Below are 20,630 nucleotides of genomic sequence, written 5' to 3' on the forward strand. Positions count from 1 at the left end.
GTGATGTGAAGCATTTGTCAATTAGTTGTTACATTTCAAAGAATGTTAGTTATGAGCTTAAAGGGACATCAAACTCATATATGTTATTTAATTATGCAGCTAGACAAGACAATCTCAAGCAACATCCTTTTCACTTATATTATTTGTCAGATAGCCTATTTATTATAAGTAGCAATGCACATGGGCAAGCCAATCACATGAATCATCTATGTGCAGCCATCAATCAGAAGCTACATAGTTTATTTACATATTCTCTTCATCAAAGGATAGCAAAGGAATGAAGAGCAATCAAAGATATATCAACCAAATCAACATATATATTGTTTTTCATGTCCCTTTAAGAGAATACTTAAAGGAATACTGCAACACTATTATTTAGATTATTTTTTTAATAGAAACACCATTTTTAATAACGATTTTAAAATAAAAAAAAGGTATAAAACAAAATAAAATAAATAAAAAATGCCCCGTAGTGCGTCATGTGTATCATTTATGTTGGCAACAACATTTTGCAGGCTCTCAGCCAGTCTGGCAAATAAGTGTTGCAAAATAGGCTCTGTTTGTATCCCCCGATCTTCATCTATAAAAAAAAAAAAACATAAGTTGTACCAATTCATTGTCAAGATAGAAGTGTTAAAACATAATATGATAATTTCTTAAATTCTGCTTTAGTCACTTCCTGATCTGCAATCGCTGGCGACATGGCTGGGGTAGGATCTTGGTCCACTGATTCATCACTTTCAGCTGTCAGAGATTAATCAAAAAACTAAAATTCTTGTTAGGATTATGTGACCAGTCCTAGATTATACTCATCATTGCTGTAGACTGTTATGACAACATAATGAAAACATTGTACAAATATGTAAATTCAAAAACACAATCCTTTATATTAACCTGCATCATGAAATAACTTTTTAAAACTCACTTTATGTTAAATACTGCAAACATGTTGTTTTAATGTAAAATGACCTTGGGTATCAAGGACATCAGAACAACATTAGATCTATGTGCTATGTTTTCTTTTGTGTAATGTTTCTGCAGCTGCAATGCACGTAGATTGTATTCTTCGGATGAAAATAACAACCGATTAAAAATTATATATATATATATTCATGAAGTTAAAGGGATAGGAAAGTCCAAATTAAACTAGCATGATTCCGATAGAGCATGACACTTTTAAGACAATTTTAAAATGACTTCTCTTTTCAAATGTGCTTTCTTCTTTTGGTATCTCTTTTTGAAAATGAATACACACATATTCTACACTAGTGGGAGCTGCTGCTGATTATTGCCTGCACACATTTGTCTATTGTGATTGGCTGACTGATGTGTTCATCTTGCTGACAGTAGTGCAGTGCTGTTCCTTCTGCAAAGGATAACAAGAGAACAATGCAACTTTGATAATGTAATGAAATTGTAAAGTTTGTTAAAAATGAATGTTCTATCCAATTCCTGTCCCTTTAAGCATAGAAATATAAAAACACATTTTTAAAATTAATATATATATATATATATATATATATATATATATATTTCTGTATATATATATATATAAATGTGTGTGTATATATATATATATATATATATATATATACATTTTGCTTCTCGTTTTCTTTTGATCTTTCATGTCAGATTAAATAGGGTCAAACATAATTTTTATTAGTTAATCAATTAACAAATGATGATTGATGAATAATTTATAGTTCACCAAATATTAAATCTTATGTTTTCTCAGGTTTGTCACTAATACAAAATTCACATATACATAATTTGTATGTATAATACACAATATATTAAATTACACTTACATCTCCTAATAAGTGACCTGATAGCTTTATAGCGCTCCTGCTCGTGCTGTCTCAGGGACTGAACTGACGAAAACATTGTCAGCGCGTCCGTCTTATGCTGGACACGTGCCTCATCCTGAGCATCATCTCATAGATGATGTGGTCCTGATCTTCTTGAGCCATTCCTCTGACTCCTCCAATCCTCCTGGGGAAGTAATTGTTCATACCGTACACCAGGCACACCAATTTCCCTTCAGTAAAAAAAGATGGATGCAACATGTTTGAAACTCAAATTCACTCTAAAAACATTTTTGTTTTTTGTTTTTGTGATTGTATATGGCTTCTCTGCTGGTAAGACAAAATCCGGGCACAATATACAATTCAATTTTGAACAGAACTGGGTTCTTGTAACCAGGGTTTTGGAGCACTATGATTTTATTTATGGTTCCAGAGCCCAGCAGACCTCTCTCATTAGAAAAAATCAGATCTGGCAAGGTATAGCTGACAGTGTCTCTACCGAAGGCGCTCATGCAAAATCGATGGAGCATTGTAAAAAAAGATTCTCAGACATCAAGAGAATCTTGAAGGCCAAGCTGACAAGACAGAAAAAGTCTGCGCAACAGGTGGTAGTGGTGCGTATGTGGCAGAGCTCTCATTATAGGAGACTCTGCTAATGGAGAAGTTAGGTGCTAATATAGCGCAAAACAGGGTAGGTTGGGCATGATACTGATGAGTTGGCAGGTAATTACACTTTTATTACATGCGCTATCCATGTCGCTAGTGATGTTGTTTAAAATAGTATTTAGGCCTTTTGTTTTATTTACATTATTATATGCACTAATCTTTTTTTCTACTTTATAATTATATGTTTTCCAGTATCTACTAGTGCTGCTGCTGCTGATGCCACAGTACCATTGGCCGTCAGTATCCAGACTGAGTCCAGCCACAGCTTCCCCTCTGCAGCGACACTGCCTGACATAATGTGCAACACCCCTAAAGAAGCAGGCCTTGGCCAAACAACAGACATGTTTTTAAATTTTTTATTTTGTGTAATTCAAATGTTCTTATCCGTATGATTTAACAACAACCACCGACCTCAGTATGATTATGACAACCACCAACCTCTTTAATCTCCTCCACAGGTAACAAAAACAAGAAAAAACATTAATGTTATAAGTGTGCTCACTTAAAAGGGACAGTCAATCCCATAGGCCTAGGTTTGGAGTTCGGCGGTAGCCGTCAAAACCAGCGTTAGAGGCTCCTAACGCTGGTTTTGGCCGCCCGCTGGTATTTGGAGTCAGTGATTAAAGGGTCTAACGCTCACTTTTCAGCCGCGACTTTTCCATACCGCAGATCCCCCTACGCCATTTGCGTAGCCTATCTTTTCAATGGGATCTTTCTAACGCTGGTATTTAGAGTCGTTTCTGAAGTGAGCGTTAGAGCTCTAACGACAAAATTCCAGCCGCCTGAAAAAAGCAGGAGTTAAGAGCTTTCTGGCTAACGCCGGTTTATAAAGCTCTTAACTACTGTACCCTAAAGTACACTAACACCCATAAACTACCTATGTACCCCTAAACCGAGGCCCCCCCACATCGCCGACACTCGATTAAAATTTTTAACCCCTAATCTGCCGACCGCCACCTACGTTATATTTATGTACCCCTAATCTGCTGCCCCTAACCCCGCCGACCCCTGTATTATATTTATTAACCCCTAACCTGCCCCCCACAACGTCGCAGCCAGCTACTTAAAATAATTAACCCCTAATCTTCCGACCGCAAAGCGCCGCCACCTACGTTATCCCTATGTACCCCTAATCTGCTACCCCTAACACCGCCGACCCCTATATTATATTTATTAACCCCTAATCTGCCCCCCACAACGTCGCCGACACCTGCCTACACTTATTAACTCCTAATCTGCCGAGCGGACCTGAGCGCTACTATAATAAAGTTATTAACCCCTAACCCGCCTCACTAACCCTATCATAAATAGTATTAACCCCTAATCTGCCCTCCCTAACATCGCCGACACCTAACTTCAATTATTAACCCCTAATCTGCCGACCGGAGCTCACCGCTATTCTAATAAATGGATTAACCCCTAAAGCTAAGTCTAACCCTAACACTAACACCCCCCTAAGTTAAATATAATTTACATCTAACGAAATAAATTAACTCTTATTAAATAACTTATTCCTATTTAAAGCTAAATACTTACCTGTAAAATAAATCCTAATATAGCTACAATATAAATTATAATTATATTATAGCTATTTTAGGATTAATATTTATTTTACAGGCAACTTTGTAATTATTTTAACCAGGTACAATAGCTATTAAATAGTTAAGAACTATTTAATAGTTACCTAGTTAAAATAATAACAAATTTACCTGTAAAATAAATCCTAACCTAAGTTATAATTAAACCTAACACTACCCTATCAATAAAATAATTAAATAAACTACCTACAATTACCTACAATTAACCTAACACTACACTATCAATAAATTAATTAAACACAATTCCTACAAATAAATACAATTAAATAAACTAGCTAAAGTACAAAAAATAAAAAAGAACTAAGTTACAGAAAATAAAAAAATATTTACAAACATAAGAAAAATATTACAACAATTTTAAACTAATTACACCTACTCTAAGCCCCCTAATAAAATAACAAAGCCCCCCAAAATAAAAAATTCCCTACCCTATTCTAAATTAAAAAAGTTACAAGCTCTTTTACCTTACCAGCCCTGAACAGGGCCCTTTGCGGGGCATGCCCCAAGAATTTCAGCTCTTTTGCCTGTAAAAAAAAACATACAATACCCCCCCCCCAACATTACAACCCACCACCCACATACCCCTAATCTAACCCAAACCCCCCTTAAATAAACCTAACACTAATCCCCTGAAGATCTTCCTACCTTGTCTTCACCATCCAGGTATCACCGATCCGTCCTGGCTCCAAGATCTTCATCCAACCCAAGCGGGGGTTGGCGATCCATAATCCGGTCCAGAAGAGGCTCCAAAGTCTTCCTCCTATCCGGCAAGAAGAGGACATCCGGACCGGCAAACATCTTCTCCAAGCGGCATCTTCGATCTTCTTCCATCCGGAGCGAAGCGGCAGGATCCTGAAGACCTCCAGCGCGGAACATCCATCCGGACCGACGACTGAACGACGAATGACTGTTCCTTTAAGGGACGTCATCCAAGATGGCGTCCCTCGAATTCCGATTGGCTGATAGGATTCTATCAGCCAATCGGAATTAAGGTAGGAATTTTCTGATTGGCTGATGGAATCAGCCAATCAGAATCTAGTTCAATCCGATTGGCCGATCCAATCAGCCAATCAGATTGAGCTCGCATTCTATTGGCTGATCGGAACAGCCAATAGAATGCGAGCTCAATCTGATTGGCTGATTGGATCAGCCAATCGGATTGAACTTGATTCTGATTGGCTGATTCCATCAGCCAATCAGAAAATTCCTACCTTAATTCCGATTGGCTGATAGAATCCTATCAGCCAATCGGAATTAGAGGGACGCCATCTTGGATGACGTCCCTTAAAGGAACAGTCATTCGTCGTTCAGTCGTCGGTCCGGATGGATGTTCCGCGCTGGAGGTCTTCAGGATCCTGCCGCTTCGCTCCGGATGGAAGAAGATCGAAGATGCCGCTTGGAGAAGATGTTTGCCGGTCTGGATGTCCTCTTCTTGCCGGATAGGAGGAAGACTTTGGAGCCTCTTCTGGACCGGATTATGGATCGCCAACCCCCGCTTGGGTTGGATGAAGATCTTGGAGCCAGGACGGATCGGTGATACCTGGATGGTGAAGACAAGGTAGGAAGATCTTCAGGGGATTAGTGTTAGGTTTATTTAAGGGGGGTTTGGGTTAGATTAGGGGTATGTGGGTGGTGGGTTGTAATGTTGGGGGGGGGGGTATTGTATGTTTTTTTTTACAGGCAAAAGAGCTGAAATTCTTGGGGCATGCCCCGCAAAGGGCCCTGTTCAGGGCTGGTAAGGTAAAAGAGCTTGTAACTTTTTTAATTTAGAATAGGGTAGGGAATTTTTTATTTTGGGGGGCTTTGTTATTTTATTAGGGGGCTTAGAGTAGGTGTAATTAGTTTAAAATTGTTGTAATATTTTTCTTATGTTTGTAAATATTTTTTTATTTTCTGTAACTTAGTTCTTTTTTATTTTTTGTACTTTAGCTAGTTTATTTAATTGTATTTATTTGTAGGAATTGTGTTTAATTAATTTATTGATAGTGTAGTGTTAGGTTAATTGTAGGTAATTGTAGGTAGTTTATTTAATTATTTTATTGATAGGGTAGTGTTAGGTTTAATTATAATTTAGGTTAGGATTTATTTTACAGGTAAATTTGTTATTATTTTAACTAGGTAACAATTAAATAGTTCTTAACTATTTAATAGCTATTGTACCTGGTTAAAATAATTACAAAGTTGCCTGTAAAATAAATATTAATCCTAAAATAGCTATAATATAATTATAATTTATATTGTAGCTATATTAGGATTTATTTTACAGGTAAGTATTTAGCTTTAAATAGGAATAAGTTATTTAATAAGAGTTAATTTATTTCGTTAGATAAATATTATATTTAACTTAGGGGGGTGTTAGTGTTAGGGTTAGACTTAGCTTTAGGGGTTAATCCATTTATTAGAATAGCGGTGAGCTCCGATCGGAAGATTAGGGGTTAATAATTGAAGTTAGGTGTCGGCGATGTTAGGGAGGGCAGATTAGGGGTTAATACTATTTATGATAGGGTTAGTGAGGCGGATTAGGGGTTAATAACTTTATTATAGTAGCGCTCAGGTCCGCTCGGCAGATTAGGGGTTAATAAGTGTAGGCAGGTGTCGGCGACGTTGTGGGGGGCAGGTTAGGGGTTAATAAATATAATATAGGGGTCGGCGGTGTTAGGGGTAGCAGATTAGGGGTACATAGGGATAACGTAGGTTGCGGCGGTTTACGGAGCGGCAGATTAGGGGTTAAAAAAAATATGCAGGGGTCAGCGATAGCGGGGGCGGCAGATTAGGGGTTAATAAGTGTAAGGTTAGGGGTGTTTAGACTCGGGGTACATGTTAGAGTGTTAGGTGCAGACGTAGGAAGTGTTTCCCCATAGGAAACAATGGGGCTGCGTTTGGAGCTGAACGCTGCTTTTTTGCAGGTGTTAGGTTTTTTTACAGCTCAAACAGCCCCATTGTTTCCTATGGGAGAATCGTGCACGAGCACGTTTTTGAGGCCGGCCGCGTCCGTAAGCAACTCTGGTATCGAGAGTTGCATTTGCGGTAAAAATGCTCTACGCTCCTTTTTTGGAGCCTAACGCAGCATTTGTTTGAACTCTCGATACCAGAGTTAATTTTATGGTGCGGCCAGAAAAAAGCCCGCGGAGCGTTAACAGACCTTTTACCGCCGAACTCCAAATCTAGGCCATAATGTTTAAATAGTCTTACTATTATACAGTATTAAACATCACTGTTAAATTACATTGATATGTGATATAATCTGTGATAGAATAGTAGCTTAAAGAATAGTCTTGTCAAAATAAAACATTCAGGATTTAGATACACCATGCAATTTTTTTTTATCAAAAATCAGAATTACTCATATTAAAAAATCATATTCTTTCTCTTGTTATTTTTTTTTTTTAAATCAAGAATGTAAGCTTAGAAGAAAGTACGTTTGGATCAGTGCTTGATGATTGTTTGGCGACATTTAAACACTAATCATGTGTTTGGCAAAAAATGGAACGTCTCCTAATCATGAATTTAAAATAATATACCAAAAGAACATAGCACTATAGAAAATACACAATTTTTTAAAAAGTCTTTTAAGACACTTTACTCTAATATGCATGATTTAGATAGGTAATCTTATCTTAAAGGGCCATGAAACCCACATTTTTTTTTTCATGATTTCGAAAGAGAATGTAATTTTAAACATCTTTCTAATTTACTTATATTATCTAATTTGTTTTATTCTCTTGATATTCTTTGCTGAAAAGCATATCTAGATATGCTCAGTAGCTGCTGATTGGTTGCTGCACATAGAAGCCTTGTGTGATTGGCTCACCATGTGCATTGCTTTTTCTTCAACTAAGGATATCTAAAAAATGACGCAAAATAAATAATATAAGTAAATTGTAATGTTGTTTAAATTTCTAGTCTCTATCTGAATCATGAAAGAAAGATTTTGGGTTTAGTGGCCCTTTAAATGGACAGTGAAGTTCAAATACAATTTCATTTTTCAAATAGGGCATGTAACTGTAAACAACTTTCCAATTTACTTTTATCACCAATTTAGCTTTTCGCTTGGTATTCTTAGTTGAAAGCTAAACCTAGGAAGGCTTATATGATAATTTCTAAGCCCTTGAAGGCCGCCTCATGTCACATGCTTTTTTATTTGCTTTTCAATACAGGGGAGAACTAGGTCATGTAGGCCATATAGATAACACTGTGATCACGCCTGTGGCTTGTGGAAGACACTACACTAATTGGCTAAAATGAAAGTCAATAGATAATAAATAAAATGTCATGTGATCAGGGAGATGACAGAAGATGCTTAGATACAAGTTAATCGCAGAGGTAATAAGTGTATTATTATAACTGTGTTGGTTATGCAAAACTGGGGAATGGGTAATAAAGGGATTATCTTTTTTTAAACAAATATTCTGGTGTAGACTGTCCATTTAAAATTCAAAATCGATATGAATCATGATATTTGCATTTTGAATTTCAGATGCCATTAATGTTTCTCTTTAAATTACATGTGATTTCAATGTTATCATTTTATTTTTTCTTTAGATACCGGTAGGGAACGGGATATTGAAGAGGAGCAACTATTGATGAGGATCTGGAGGAGGAGGAATCACAGGAGCAGGAAATCTCCCAGGGAACATATGATCCAGTTGCTCTTGTCCCTGCTGCCCCGGATGCCCCGGATGCCTTAGCTGCCCCAGCTGCTCTGGGCCCTGGTGCCCCTGCTGCTCATGCCCGAGCAGCTCCTAGCCATGCTGATCCAGCCCCAGAACAGCTGCCTCTTATTGAGGATGCTGCCATTAGAGAAATGTTGATTCTGGGGAGGCAGTACAGGGTTGATCACCAGGAGCTGCATGGGGCATTAAGATTATCTTTCGAGCAACAGAGGCAGATACTGGAGAGGGGCATTCATTTAGATAGGGACAGATTAGAGTTAGATAGGGCGAGTTTGGCAATAGACAGGGAAATATTACCTTTAGAAAGGGAAAGAGTGGTAATAGATAGGGACAGATTAAATTCAGATAGGGAGAGGTTAGATTTTAATAGGGAGAGGTTAATAGTAGAGAGGGCCAGGGTAGCTATCGATCAGAGGGAGCTGGAGCGAAGGGAGAGGGCAAACAAAGACAACATGAATTTTAATAGAAATGTATTTATTTTGCTCCATGGGAGGTCCTCTGCAAGGGAGAGATCACCTCCACAATCTCCCCCTGCCTCTAAGCGGACCAAACCCTTTGATTTATTTTTGTTATATCTATATTTTTTTTGTTATAGTGCATTAAAATATATGCTTGTTTTTATTTATTCTTATTATTTTAAGAATTTCATAGAATAAATGTTTTTCAAAATTAATTTTATTGTTTGTTTTCATTTGATTTACATTATTATTTAAAAAAAACTTGTTGATAAAAATCAATGCATGGGCAAGACATACTTGGCTCAGTTTAGTAAAGGGATAGTCTAGTCCAAAATAAAATTTCATGATTCAGATAGGGCCTGTAATTATAAACAATTTTCAAATTTAAATTTTAGCAATAATTCTTCTTTGTTCTCTGGTATTCTTACTTGAAAGCTAAACCTAGGAGGTTCATATGCTAATTTCTAAGGCTGCCACCTCTCAGGACATTTTGACAGTTTTTCACCAATTTGGTTTTCCAAAGAAATAGCACATGCTGTAAAGGCAAAAAAGAGAGCTTATAAAAATTACAGACACACACAAGCAGATGATGATATGAAAATATGGAGACTCCAACAAGAAAAGACTAAGCAGTTAATTAGGAAGGTTAAAGCTCATGCAGAAGAGAAGATAGCACAGTCAGTAAAACATGGGGACAAAACATTCTTTAGATATATCAGTGAAAGAAGAAAAAATAAGGTAGGAATAGTAAAATTGAAATCAGTTGATGGTAGAACAGAAGGAGATAAGCAAATTGCAGACTGTCTCAATGATTACTTCTGTTCTGTTTTCACAAAATATTGTGAAGATAGAATGTATACATTAAGGGATGCTACGAAAAATAGAAACAAGCTTAACAGTAATCTTTTTACAGAGGATGAGGTTTTGTTAGCATTATAAAAAATAAATGTTAAAAAGGCAGTGGGTCCATATAATATTCATCCAAGGGTTTTAAAAGAACTTTGATCAGTGCTAACTGTCCCTTTAACTGTTCTGTTTAATCAGTCACTATTAACAGGAGCTGTCCCAGATGATTGGAGAATAGCAAATCTAATACCTCTTCATAAAAAGGGCAGTAGAGAAGAATATGGTAACTACAGGCCAGTTAGTTTAACTTCAGTAGTAGGGAAATGAATGGAAAGCCTCTTAAAAGAAAGAATTATGACTTACATAAAGACAAACAATTTAGAGGACCAAAATCAGCATGGTTTTACTTCAGGGAGATCATGTCAGACTAATCTAATTGACTTCTTTGATTATGTAACAAAGGTATAAGACAAGGGTGGAGCAGTTGATGTAGCATATCTAGATTCAGCAAATCATTTGACACCGTCCCACACAATAAATTAATTCACAAACTGTATCTCCTTGGTCTAGATTCAAAAATTGTGAACTGGTTGAAATGCTGGCTTAAGGACAGAAAACAAAGTGTCTTAGTAAATGGAGTTCATTCATCAGAGGGGGCTGTTACTAGTGGTGTTCCTCGGGGGTCAGTTCTGGGGCCTGTTTTGTTTAACATATTTATCTGTGATATAGATAATACAAAAATTTGTAACAGAGTGGATGTTCCAGGGGGGCTAGACAAAATGAGAAGTGATATACAACATTTGGAGGATTGGACAAATGACTGGGATCTAAAGTTTAACACAGCAAAGTGTAATATAATGCTTTTAGGGAAGAAAAATCCAAATGTTAATTACAGACTCAATGACACTTTACTGGCTGTTACAGATGAGGAAAAGGACTTGGGAGTTATTATTTCAGATGATTTAAAACTTAGTAAACAATGTAGTAATGCAGCGAGTAAGGCTAGCAGAATGCTTGGATGTATTGGTAGAGGTATTTGCAGCAGAAATAGTAAGGTTATTATGCCACTTTATAGATCATTAGTTAGGCATCATCTTGAGTATTGTGTGCAGTTCTGGAGGCCATATCTTCAGAAGGAGATTAACAAACTTGAATCTGTGCAAAGGTTGGCTACCAAAATGGTATTTGGTCTAAAAAATAAAAAACTTACCAGGATAGGATCAATTACCTAAATATGTATAGCTTAGAAGAGAGAAAGGAAAGAGGTGATATGATAGCAACTTTCAAGTACGTTAAAGGGCTTAGTAAAACTGAGGCTGTGGGTATTTTACATAAAATGGAAAATTCAAGAACAAGGGGTCATGATTTCAAGCTGAAGGGTAGTAGATTCAGGAGTAATTTGAGGAAGCACTTCTTTACAGAAAGAGTGATTGATTTATGGAATAAACTTCCTCAAGAGGTAGTAGCGACAAACACTATGGGTGACTTTAAAAATGCATGGGACAAGCATAAGGCTATCCTACAAACTAGATAAGTTTATACTGTTAGGTAATATCGGGCAGACTTGCTGGGCCTATGGCTCTTATCTGCCATCAATATCTATGTTTCTTTGTGTTAGTTCATGTGTGTCATATAGATAATACTGTGCTCACACACATGGAGTTACCTAGGAGCCAGCACTGATTGGCTAAAATGCAAGTTTTTTAAAATAACTGAAATAAGGGGGCAGTTTGCAGAGGCCTACATACAAGATAATCATATATGTAAAAAGTGTTTTAATTAACTGTTTAGGTTAAGCAAAACTAGGGAATGGGTAATAAAAGGATTACATATATTTAAAAAAAAAATGGGTGTACACTGTCCCTTTAAAGGGTCAATCTACACCTGAGGTTTTATTGTTAAACATAATAGATAATCCCTTTCTTAGCCATTCACCAGTTTTGCATAAAAAACACACTTCGATTTAAAGGGACACTGAACCCAAATTTTTTTCATTCATGATTCAGATAGAGCATGCACTTTTAAGCAACTTTCTAATTTACTCCTATTATCAATTTTTCTTCGTTCTCTTGCTTTCTTTATTTGAAAAAGAAGGCATCTAAGCTAAGGAGCCAGACAATTTTTGGTTCAGACCCTGGACAGCACTTGTTTATTGGTGCTGTCCAATCAGCAAGGACAAGCCAGGTTGTGAACCAAAAACGGGCCGGCTTCTAAACTTACATCCTTGCTTTTCTAACAAAGATAGCAAGAGAATGAAGAGAAAATGATAATAGGAGTAAATTAGAAAGTTGCTTAAAATGTCATGCTCTATCTGAATCATGAAATAAAAAAATTGGGGGTTCAGTGTCCCTTTAAGGGACATGAATCAATAATATTTTATTTAAGGCATGAATAGCATATGATTGTAAATAACTTTCTATTTTACTTCTAGTTTTAAATTTCCTTCCTTCTCTTGTTATTCTTTGATGAAGAAGATATGTAGGTAATCTCTGGAGCAGAAAAGACTATAGGTTCCATCTGCTGATTGTTATCTGCATATATATACACCGATTGTCATTGGCTTACACATGTGTTCAGTTATAAACCAGTAGTGCATTGCTGCTCCTTCAGCAAATGCAAACAAAATAATGAAACAAACTTTATAGTAGAAGTAAACAGGAAACTTATTTCTTAAATATTTTATGTTCTACCTAAATCCTGAAAGAAAACTTTGTGTTTCATGTCCCATTACTTGTTAGAGATATTTATCTATTAGGATTCCCTCTGGCATATGTCCCTCCTGGAAACGATCGTAATTGGCAGAATACCGGAGGACGAAGGAATCGTGACTAGAAGCAGGCAATCCAGAGCAGACGCTCATAATTCTTAACCTGGCGTCACAGATAACCTGGATATTCAGTGAGTGGTTGTGTTTCCTGTCCCGGTATGGCTCCTCTCTTCCCCTGGGAGGCTGCACCAATAAATGAGTGTAGTCTATGGCCCCCAATACTCTTGGCAACCCAGCTAGATTATAGAACTGGAGCTTGACATCATGCCACTCCTCCGGTGTTTTTACGAAGTGGACATGATGGACTAGGCATTGGTGCAAGGCATTTAGGACAACCCTCAGATGATGGGAGAAGGTTGTCTGGCTCATACCTACGCCTAGACTTGTCACAGCCTGGAACGATCCAGTTGCCAAAAAATAGAGGAACAATAGTAACTTTACCATCCCAGGGATTGCCCTAAGTCCTTGCAGTTAGTGGTTCGAGATATTCCTTGATTTCGACATAGAGCCTCTCAATAGAAGCCCTATTGAATCAAAATCGATGGATCACCTCTCGATTACTGAGGGCATGGAGACTAATCCTAGCCAGGAAAACCCTTGGCACCCGCTGGCATCTTCTTTGACGCTACGCAGCTATCATCACCCGTCTTGCTCTGCGTCTCTGCAATAATAAAACAATCTCTAACATGCTCATCAACTTCATTGTAAATGAATCAAGATATGAAGTGCGTGTCGATTGAAACACCTCTTTATAATGTCAAGTTCTCCAGCTGTAAATGATTGCAATAGTTGATTGAATAACTTATCCGGCACACATTACATCACAGACAAATTAATGATGGGTTTTCTGTATTTATGCGTTTTTATACGAGCACAAAGTGTTTTTTAAAAAGGTAACATGTATGGAAGCACCTCCCACATGACAAGTTAAATTGTTGTTGTGGACGCTTGATTGATGAAATTAACTGAATTACTTCTGCAACACACAGTACATAACATGGCAGGTTTTCTGTTTTTTTCATGGATGCATCATTATACGAGCACAAAGTTGTTGTTTTAAAGGTAATATGTATGGAAGCACCTCCCAGATAACAAGCTCACCAGCAGTAAATGTATGGAAGCACCTCCCAGATAACAAGTTCACCAGCAGTAAATGTATGGAAGCACCTTCCAGATAACAAGTTCACCAGCAGTAAATGTATGGAAGCACCTCCCAGATAACAAGTTCACCAGCAGTAAACATATGGAAGCACCTCCCAGATAACAAGTTCACCAGCAGTAAATGTATGGAAGCACCTCCCAGATGACAAGTTCACCAGCTGTACATGCAGATGTATGCATGATATTGATTGTGCAATTAACTTAATTACTTATGCCCCACACATGAGTATTTAAAGGGACACTGAACCGTTTTTTCATGATTCAGATAATGCATGCAATTTTAAGCAACTTACTAATTTACTCATATTATCCATTTTTCTTCATTCTATTGGTATCTTTATTTGAAAATCAAGAATGTAAGCTTAGATGCCAGCCCATTTTTGAGGAACAACCTGTTTTTTTTTTTTTTTGCTGATTGGTGGATAAATGCACCCACCAATAAACAAGTGCTGTCCAGGGTCTGAACCAAAAATGTTCTGGCTCCTTAGCTTAGATGTCTTCTTTTTCAAATAAAGATAGCAAGAGAACAAAGAAAAATTGATAATAGGAGTAAATTAGAACGTTGCTTAAAATTGCATGCTCTATTTGAATCATGGAAGAAAGAAAAAATGGGTTCAGTGTCCCTTTAAATATAGATACATTCATGACTCTGGTTTTCCATTTTTGGATGGCAGCGTCATGGAGGCTTAAAAGGTTAGACATTGATTATGTTGTTTTTAGACTCCAATATTAAAGAACAATGGGGTGTATTAACATTGCCAAACATGACTTATAAAGAGAATGCAAGTTTAAACACATTTGCATGTATTTTTTGTATGGAATAGTTGTCATTCTCTTGCTATCCTTTGTGGGAAGTGAAATGCAATTTTAAACACATTTGCATGTATTTTTGTATGGAATGGTTTTCATTGTCTTGCTATCCTTTGTGTGAAGTAAAATGCAATTTTTAACACATTTGCTTGTATTTTTGTATGGAATAGTTGTCATTATCTTGCTATCCTTTGTGGGAAGTGAAATGCAATTTTAAACACATTTACATGTATTTTTGTATGGAATAGTTGTCATTCTCTTGCTATCCTTTGTGGGAAGGAGAATACAATTTTAAACACATTTGCATGTATTTTTGTATGGAATAATTGTCCTTCTCTTGCTATCCTTTGTGCAAAAATATTTGCTGAGTGTATTGAAGATTAATGTGGTATATTAACATTGCCAAATATGATTTAGAACGAGAATGCGATTTAAAAGATTTGTATTGGTTTTATTTGTATCAGCGTCTACAAAGTATTACAAACCTTTCTGTGTTTTCAGAGTCCCGTTGATTTCTATGGCATTCGCAGTCTCTGAGGTGGCGGTTTGAACGATAGGTACGCTGCGTCGGAATAAACGTGAGTGTACCTGTTTAATATTTGATAACTTGGTAAGAGATTCAAATAGGGTCAAATATGAGGGTGAATGATCAGTATTCTGCTCGAATGTGAATTTGTAACATCCAATCTTGCAAAATTTGGAGTAAACAGTATTGGGGTATTTATCAAATGAGCTTCTCCCATAAGACCTTGTTCTTTGGAATGAAAAAAAAAGAAACTAAGCCGTGGAGGAAAAGTATATCTTTTTAGTTATAAATTTATTACGCCAATAATTTACTCTCTTCCAAAGTCTTTGCACCTTTGGACAGTACCAGAAGCAGTGAATAATATCTGCCCATGATGATTGGTAGTGATAACAGGTACCCAAGAAATCTTTATTCCATTTTGCTAACATCACAGGAGTAATGTATGAGTGATTGATTAGTTTAACATAAGACTCTCTCTATCTAGTATACTCTATCTAGTATAAGCATATTCGACTAACCAAATACTCTGTTTTATATCCGTATATGTTAAAACATCAAAAAAATGGTGCCACTTAAATGCATCTTTATCTATAAGAAACTGTCCTTGCTGAAACATAATCATCTCATACCAAATGGAGAACGTTTTCAATCTCACTCAATTCCCAATTTGAACCCTTATTATGAATAAGTTCAACAAAAGATGTCTCACTTGATGATTTCCAAAATAATTATATTGGGGTAAATACAATTCCTCCTTTATAATATCAAATAGTCTAATCAAATTAGATTAATCTTCTTTTACTTAGACCAAATATGCAAGGCCTTTTATTTTCCAACTTTTAAAAATACCCGGATTCAAACCGGGTATAAAATATGGGTTGCCTATGATAGGGAGATATTCTATAGTTAAAGGGACATAAAACAAGTTGGGATAGAGACAAAATATAATAATATGTACTTTAATTACTTTACCTGCAAATGTATACTGCAGTGCCTCGCCATTAACCCTTTCTTTTCAGTTTCTGAATTGTAAAGCTCCCCCCACATATTTCCTTCTATGGCTGTATCTATATCTATTGTTGTTTTAGTAGAAAGCAAAAATGCATAGGGATTATCTGATGGAGCATGCCTATAAGCTGTGGACTCAGTTGAAATACAATGCCTGTGTACAACACTGATAAGGGGGGTGGAGCTATGTAATTCATTTTGCTTATTTTTTAAAACAAATTTTTTTACAAATTATTTTTAATTAATTAGCCCTTATAGGGTATGCACAGATCTCAACCTGTTTTATGTCTCTTTAACTTGATGTTCCTTACAGAATTTTTGCCAATCACATATAACATTTTTGAAAATCCTAAAATTTTGTAAATTAGATGGTAATTTTGATGTAGGGCGATGCAAAATAGCTTTCAATGAAAACAAATATATATTACCTTCTTTTATTTCATAGAAGGACACATAGTTCTTTTCTGTAAGCCAGTGTATAGCTATGTTAACCATAGTGGCCCAATTATAATATTTGATATTTGGGAGAGCCAAACCTCCATAGTAGCTCATTTGAGAGAGCTTGATGATTAATTTCTTTTTCAGCTTTCTGAAAATAATCTACATAATTCAGCTCATAATACCTATGAGTGGTCCGCCCTAATTTAATCCCCAGATACCTGATATGATCTAAAATACAAAAAGTATGCACTTGCAGTTATAAGAACTGATGTCTATGTGGAAAGGAAACTGTCAAGCAGTGTGAGGAAAGGTATTTTCCACCTCAAATAACATTGTGGTATTCATCAAACTGAAAAAATGCTGTTAACATAGCTGTATAATGTGCTGACCGCTTATGTATACTCATGAAGGGTGACGTTAGTTTTTATGGTCAGATTACAGATAGATACTCCTCTTCTTGGTAATATGTTTTAATTTATTTGAAACACAGATGACATGAAAATGTTACCAACAGCATTCTGCATTAAAATGTTGTGCAAAAAAATAGCATCATTAATTTAGCCCTTGGGATTCTAACACTTTCTATGCTTACCATTATGCGGGTTGTTAGGGCTATTGTTAAATTGGTAACTGTTTATATAACTATGCAGTGTTCTGAATGTGAAAGAGATACACATTACAATATAATGCTCAAAAAGCCCCCAAAGATTTTGTGTGATTTCTCTCCATGCCAGCAATGTTTTTCATTATCGGGCTCTTAAAGTTTAAAGGAGCAGTAATTGTTAAAATGTTTACTAATTTGGGTTTAAGAGTCCCAGACTTGATGAAATATAGAGATGTCATATTCCTACAAAGGATTGTTGACTGGTATGTAAATGAGAAAAAATTAAACAAAAGAAAAATAGGAAATAACATATTTTCCAATAACTGAAGAAATGTTTAAGATATAGGACAGGGTATTAGAAATGTATGAGCATATATCTACAAAACCCCTCTCCTCTATTGTCAATAATAGAAAATAAAGAAGTTTTACAAGCTAATTTAAACAAATGTATATTAAAATAGGACAGGCTATTTAACAATCCATTCAGTGGTTGGAGATCAAAGATTACAGTACCCCAAATAGAATTAAAGGGATATCAAACCAAAAATGTATCTTTTATCATTTAGATTGACCATACAATTTTAAACAACTTTCAAATTTACTTCTATTATCTAATTTGCTTCATTCTCTTATTATTCTTTGTTGAAGGAGCAGCAATGCATTACTAGGACTTAGCTTAAAGCCAATGACAAGATGCATATATGTGCAGCTGCCAATCAGTACTATCTGAGCCTACCCAAGTATACTTTCCAACAAAGGATACAAAGAGAACAAACATATTAGACTACAAATTAGAGACAAATTAATGATTAACAAGAAAATTTTATAAATAAAGACTACTGTAATATAAGAGAGGGAAATACAACAGTGTTTAAAAGTATGCAAGACATCTGGGAAAGTAATATAAGATGATGCATACAATATAGTAACAACATTGTGGGCTAAAAGAACAATATAGGTAACATTTATCAAAGGCCTGATGAACACGGTTTCTGTCAGGAAACATTGTTCTACTGGCATCATGGCATGTGTTGTGCAAGCAATTACTTGTGTAGCCGCACCCCCCACCAATTGTGCAATAATAATCCCAATCTGATTAGGAGGATTGATAAACCCTGCTCTCGTGCAATCAGGGGCGGTTCTACACAGGGGCCCACAGGGGCCAGTGCCCTTGTAAAGATGTCCCTGGCCCCCCCTGTGGCCCCCCCTGAGCTGGCCACTGAGCTGACTGAAAAATACCGGACAAGATCAAGGCTATCTATCTGCTTCCCTGTCCCTGAAAAGCTGTCTAGTCAAAGCGTGGGGTTAACAAAGTGAAGTAAAACTTGTGCCCCCTCCCCTTTCATAGATGTGCTACAGTTCCCGGGTTGTTGTGGGGGCGGGGCGTTCCAGAAGTGTCACTGGTTGGTTTTGCAGACATTCTCTCTAGCCTGTACACTGCCAGAACAGAACAGATGTAAGTCTGCCCTCTCACCTCCACAACTCTATAATAACTGCTGGGGTGTTTTCCCTATTTCTCTAATGTATGTAAATAATAATTTGACACCATTTTCATTGAATGTGCTATTTGAACGATGTAGCACTAGTTAAGTGCATAGTCTTATTTTTCTTTATTTTATTTTTTTTCTACTCAGTGTATGTATGTGTGTGTGTGTGTGTGTATATATATATATATTTATATATATATATATGTATGTGTGTTTATGTGTATGTATATATATGTGTGTGTGTGTGTGTATATATATATATATATATATATATGTATATATGTGTGTGTGTGTGTATGTATGTGTGTATATATTTGTATGTATGGTGTGTGTATGTATATGTGAGTGTATGTGTATATATATATATATATATATATATATATATATATACACTGTATGTGTGTGGGAATGGATGTGTGTGTGTGTATATATATATACATATATATATATATATATATATATATATATAAATAATTTGCTTCCGTTTTTTAATGTGCCCCCCTGATTAAACACTGGCCCCACCTTGGCCCCCCCAGTAAAATTTGTCTAGAACCGCCACTGCGTGCAATAGAAGTGGGGGAGAGGCTAAGTAGTCTGAAATGCTCAGGGCCCAGAGCTGCGTCTGCAGCTTCATAAAAGGGGCCCTTTCTCTTCACTATCGGCTAGATTTGGAGTTTTGTCGGTAACGACCTGAAAAACTAACGACGGCTTTTTTCTGGCCGCACCATAAAAATAACTCTGGTATTGAGAGTCCACATAAAGGCTGCGTTAGGCTCCAAAAAAGGAGCGTAGAGCATTTTTAACGCAGCTTCAACTCTCGATACCTGAGTTGCTTACGCAAGCGGCCAGCCTCAAAAATGTGCTCGTGCATGATTCTCCCATAGGAAACAATGGGGCTGTTTGAGCTGAAAAAAAACCTAACACCTGCAAAAAAGCCGCGTTCAGCTCCTAACGCAGCCCCATTGTTTGCTATGCGGAAACACTTCCTACGTCTGCAGCTAACACTCTAACATGTACCCCGAGTCTAAACACCCCTAACCTTACACTTATTAACCCCTAATCTACCGCCCCCGCTATCGCTGACCCCTGCATATTATTATTAACCCCTAATCTGCCGCTCCGTAAACCGCCGCTACTTACATTATCCCTATGTACCCCTAATCTGCTGCCCTAACATCGCCGACCCCTATATTATATTTATTAACCCCTAATCTGCCCCCCACAATGTCGCCTCCACCTACCTACACTTATTAACCCCTAATCTGCCGAGCGGACCTGAGCGCTACTATAATAAAGTTATTAACCCCTAATCCGCCTCACTAACCCTATAATAAATAGTATTAACCCCTAATCTGCCCTCCCTAACATCGCCGACACCTAACTTCAATTATTAACCCCTAATCTGCCGACTGGAGCTCACCGCTATTCTAATAAATGTATTAACCCCTAAAGCTAAGTCTAACCCTAACACTAACACCCCCCTAAGTTAAATATAATTTAAATTTACATCTAACGAAATTAATTATCTCTTATTAACTAAATTATTCCTATTTAAAGCTAAATACTTACCTGTAAAATAAATCCTAATATAGCTACAATATAAATTATAATTATATTATAGCTATTTTAGGATTAATATTTATTTGACAGGCAACTTTGTAATTATTTTAACCAGGTACAATAGCTATTAAATAGTTAAGAACTATTTAATAGCTACCTAGATAAAATAATTACAAAATTACCTGTAAAATAAATCCTAACCTAAGTTACAATTAAACCT

This window comes from Bombina bombina, chromosome 5 (genome assembly GCF_027579735.1).
Source record: "Bombina bombina isolate aBomBom1 chromosome 5, aBomBom1.pri, whole genome shotgun sequence".
Taxonomy (NCBI): Eukaryota; Metazoa; Chordata; class Amphibia; order Anura; family Bombinatoridae; genus Bombina; species Bombina bombina.